Below are 5587 nucleotides of genomic sequence, written 5' to 3' on the forward strand. Positions count from 1 at the left end.
TGATTAAGTTATGGTTGGAATAGATTTGTTACCAATTTTCACGTAGCTAAAATGAGAAAAATTATCCAATCTTGTTTTACCCATAACTTCTTCATTTTAAATCCGTTTTGAGTGAATAAAATTGCTATGGTTTCATATTGAACTCTATTTTATGAATCTAAACAGAAAAAGTATAGGTTTATAGTCGGAAAAATAAGTTAGAAGTCGTTTTTGTAAAGGTAGTCATTTCAGTCGAAAGAACGACGTCTAGATGACCATTTTAGAAAACATACTTCCACTTTGAGTTTAACCATAATTTTTGGATATAGTTTCATGTTCATAATAAAAATCATTTTCTCAGAATAACAACTTTTAAATCAAAGTTTATCATAGTTTTTAATTAACTAACCCAAAACAGCCCGCGGTGTTACTACGACGGCGTAAATCCGGTTTTACGGTGTTTTTCGTGTTTCCAGGTTTTAAATCATTAAGTTAGAATATCATATAGATATAGAACATGTGTGTATTTAATTTTAAAAGTCAAGTTAGAAGGATTAACTTTTGTTTGCAAACAAGTTTAGAATTAACTAAACTATGTTCTAGTGATTACGAGTTTAAACCTTCGAATAAGATAGTTTTATATATATGAATCGAATGATGTTATGAACATCATTACTACCTAAAGTTTAGTAGGTAAACCTACTGAAAGTGACAAGAAATGATCTAGCTTCAAAGGATCTTGGATGGCTTGAAAGTTCTTGAAGTAGGATCATGACAAAAACAAGTTCAAGTAAGATTTTTACTCGAATTAAGATAGTTTATAGTTATAGAAATTGAATCAAAGTTTGAATATGAATATTACCTTGAATAAGAAAGATAACCTACTGTATATAACAAAGGTTTCTTGATCTTAGATGATTACTTGGAATGGATTAGAAAGCTTGGAAGTAAATTAGTAAACTTGAAGGGATTTTTGAAGTGTTCTTGAAGTGTTCTTCCTATGATGATTATAGCTTGATTCTTGAAGTGATTTTTGATGAATATGATGATTAACTACTGGAAAAATACGTTCATAATAGTGTGTGTGTGTTGAGAGAGAATTAGAAAGAGAATTGGAAGTGAAATGGAGTGATTGATGAGTGGTAATTGGTGAGTGGTGAGTGGGGTTAAAAGGAGTTCTAGTTAGTTGACTAGCTCATGGTAGAAGTTAAAATTGATTATTCATACATGACATAATCAAGAGTGGAATCCCATGCTAGTTCCTATTGGTATATACTCATAGTAAGTACGTATTGAAGCTGTGTATAATACGGGTAAGAATACGACTAGAATTCTTGATGAAAGAAAAGAATGGAAAAGTAACTGTAACCATTTTCGTTAAGTATGAGTGTTTTGATATATGTCTTGAAGTCTTCCAAAAGTATTTTAATACATCTAAATACACTACATGTATATATATTTTAACTGAGTCGTTAAGTCATCGTTAGTCGTTACATGTAAGTGTTGTTTTGAAACCTTTAAGTTAACGATCTCAACTAATGTTGTTAACCCATTGTTTATTATATCTAATGAGATGTTAAATTATTATATTATCATGATATTATGATATATTAATATATCTTAATATGATATATATACATTTAAATGTCGTTACAACGATAATCGTTACATATATGTCTCGTTTCAAAATCCTTAAGTTAGTAGTCTTGTTTATATGTATATAACTCATTGTTAATATACTTATGGAGATACTTACTTATCATAATCTCATGTTAACCATATGTATATCCATATATATATCGTCATGTCATTTTTACAAGTTTTAACATTCGTGAATCGCCGGTCAACTTGGGTGGTCAATTGTCTATATGAAACATATTTCAATTAATCAAGTCTTAACAAGTTTGATTGCTTAACATGTTGGAAACATTTAATCATGTAAATATCAATCTCAATTAATATATATAAACATGGAAAAGTTCGGGTCACTACAGTACCTACCCGTTAAATAAATTTCGTCCCGAAATTTTAAGCTGTTGAAGGTGTTGACGAATCTTCTGGAAATAGATGCGGGTATTTCTTCTTCATCTGATCTTCACGCTCCCAGGTGAACTCGGGTCCTCTATGAGCATTCTATCAAACCTTAACAATTGGTATCTTGTTTTGCTTAAGTCTTTTAACCTCACGATCCATTATTTCGACGGGTTCTTCGATGAATTGGAGTTTTTCGTTGATTTGGATTTCATCTAACAGAATAGTGAGATCTTCTTTAGCAAAACATTTCTTCAAATTCGAGATGTGGAAAGTGTTATGTACAGCCGCGAGTTGTTGAGGTAACTCAAGTCGGTAAGCTACTGGTCTGACACGATCAATAATCTTGAATGGTCCAATATACCTTGGATTTAATTTCCCTCGTTTACCAAATCGAACAACGCCTTTCCAAGGTGCAACTTTAAGCATGACCATCTCTCCAATTTCAAATTCTATATCTTTTCTTTTAATGTCAGCGTAGCTCTTTTGTCGACTTTGGGCGGTTTTCAACCGTTGTTGAATTTGGATGATCTTCTCGGTAGTTTCTTGTATAATCTCCGGACCCGTAATCTGTCTATCCCCCACTTCACTCCAACAAATCGGAGACCTGCACTTTCTACCATAAAGTGCTTCAAACGGCGCCATCTCAATGCTTGAATGGTAGCTGTTGTTGTAGGAAAATTCTGCTAATGGTAGATGTCGATCCCAACTGTTTCCGAAATCAATAACACATGCTCGTAGCATGTCTTCAAGCATTTATATCGTCCTTTCGCTCTGCCCATCAGTTTGTGGATGATAGGCAGTACTCATGTCTAGACGAGTTCCTAATGCTTGCTGTAATGTCTGCCAGAATCTTGAAATAAATCTGCCATCCCTATCAGAGATAATAGAGATTGGTATTCCATGTCTGGAGACGACTTCCTTCAAATACAGTCGTGCTAACTTCTCCATCTTGTCATCTTCTCTTATTGGCAGGAAATGTGCTGATTTGGTGAGACGATCAACTATTACCCAAATAGTATCAAAACCACTTGCAGTCCTTGGCAATTTAGTGATGAAATCCATGGTAATGTTTTCCCATTTCTATTCCGGGATTTCGGGTTGTTGAAGTAGACCTGATGGTTTCTGATGCTCAGCTTTGACCTTAGAACACGTCAAACATTCTCCTACGTATTTAGCAACATCGGCTTTCATACTCGGCCACCAAAAATATTTCCTGAGATCCTTGTACATCTTCCCCGTTCCAGGATGTATTGAGTATCTGGTTTTATGAGCTTCTCTAAGTACCATTTCTCTCATATCTCCAAATTTTGGTACCCAAATCCTTTCAGCCCTATACCGGGTTCCGTCTTCCCGAATATTAAGATGTTTCTCCGATCCTTTGGGTATTTCATCCTTTAAATTTCCCTCTTTTAAAACTCCTTGTTGCGCCTCCTTTATTTGAGTAGTAAGGTTATTATGAATCATTATATTCATAGATTTTACTCGAATGGGTTCTCTGTCCTTCCTGCTCAAGGCATCGGCTACCACATTTGCCTTCCCCGGGTGGTAACGAATCTCAAAGTCGTAATCATTCAATAATTCAATCCACCTACGCTGCCTCATATTCAGTTGTTTCTGATTAAATATGTGTTGAAGACTTTTGTGGTCGGTATATATAATACTTTTGACCCCATATAAGTAGTGCCTCCAAGTCTTTAATGCAAAAACAACCGCGCCTAATTCCAAATCATGCGTCGTATAATTTTGTTCGTGAATCTTCAATTGTCTAGACGCATAAGCAATCACCTTTGTTCGTTGCATTAATACACAACCGAGACCTTGCTTTGATGCGTCACAATAAATCACAAAATCATCATTCCCTTCAGGCAATGACAATATAGGTGCCGTAGTTAGCTTTTTCTTCAATAACTGAAACGCTTTCTCTTGTTCATCATTCCATTCAAATTTCTTCCCTTTATGCGTTAATGCAGTCAAGGGTTTTGCTATTCTGGAAAAGTCTTGGATGAACCTTCTGTAGTAACCAGCTAGTCCTAAAAACTGGCGTATGTGTTTATGAGTTTTCGGGGTTTCCCACTTTTCAACAGTTTCTATCTTTGCCGGATCCACCTTAATACCTTCTTTGTTCACTATGTGACCGAGGAATTGAACTTCTTCCAACCAAAATGCACACTTTGAAAACTTAGCGTACAATTCTTCCTTCCTCAATACTTCTAACACCTTTCTCAAATGTTCACCGTGTTCTTGGTCATTCTTTGAGTAAATAAGTATGTCATCAATGAAAACAATGACAAACTTGTCAAGGTATGGTCCACACCCTCGGTTCATAAGGTCCATGAACACAGCTGGTGCATTAGTTAAACCAAACGGCATGACCATAAACTCGTAATGACCGTAACGTGTTCTGAAAGCAGTCTTTGGAATATCATCTTCTTTCACCCGCATTTGATGATACCCGGAACGTAAGTCAATCTTTGAATAAACAGACAAGCCTTGTAGTTGATCAAATATGTCGTCGATTCTCAGTAGTGGGTAGCGGTTCTTGATGGTAAGTTTGTTCAACTCTCGGTAGTCGATACACAACCAGAATGTACCATCTTTGTTCTTGACAAACAAAACAGGAGCTCCCCACGGTGATGTGCTTGCTCGAATGAAACCATGCTCTAAAAGTTCTTGTAATTGGCTTTGCAGTTCTTTCATCTCGCTGGGTGCGAGTCTGTAAGGAGCACGAGCTATTGGTGCAGCTCCTGGTACAAGATCTATTTGAAATTCAACGGATCGCTGTGGGGGTAATCCCGGTAATTCTTTCGGAAATACATCGGGAAATTCTTTTGCAATGGGAACATCATTGATGCTCTTTTCTTCAGTTTGTACTTTCTCGATGTGTGCTAGAACAGCATAGCAACCTTTTCTTATTAGTTTTTGTGCCTTCAAATTACTAATAATATGTAGCTTCGTGTTGCCCTTTTCTCCGTACACCATTAAGGGTTTTCCTTTTTCTCGTATAATGCGAATTGCATTTTTGTAACAAACAATCTCTGCTTTCACTTCTTTCAACCAGTCCATACCGATTATCACATCAAAACTCCCTAACTCTACTGGTATCAAATCAATCTTAAATGTTTCGCTAACCAGTTTAATTTCTCGATTCCGACATATATTATCTGCTGAAATTAATTTACCATTTGCTAATTCGAGTAAAAATTTACTATCCAAAGGCGTCAATGGACAACTTAATTTAGCACAAAAATCTCTACTCATATAGCTTCTATCCGCACCCGAATCAAATAAAATGTAAGCAGATTTATTGTCAATAAGAAACGCACCCGTAACAAGCTCCAGGTCTTCCTGTGCCTCTGCCGCATTAATATTGAAAACTCTTCCGCGGCCTTGTCCATTCGTGTTCTCCTGGTTCGGGCAATTTCTAATAATGTGGCCCGGTTTTCCACATTTATAACAAACTACATTGGCATAACTTGCTCCGACACTACTTGCTCTGCCATTACTCGTTCCGACACCATTTGTTCCTTTCGTTCTATTAACCCCTGGTCCGTAGACCTCACACTTCGCCGCGCTA

Source organism: Rutidosis leptorrhynchoides, chromosome 4, assembly GCF_046630445.1.
Source record: "Rutidosis leptorrhynchoides isolate AG116_Rl617_1_P2 chromosome 4, CSIRO_AGI_Rlap_v1, whole genome shotgun sequence".
Lineage (NCBI taxonomy): Eukaryota > Viridiplantae > Streptophyta > Magnoliopsida > Asterales > Asteraceae > Rutidosis > Rutidosis leptorrhynchoides.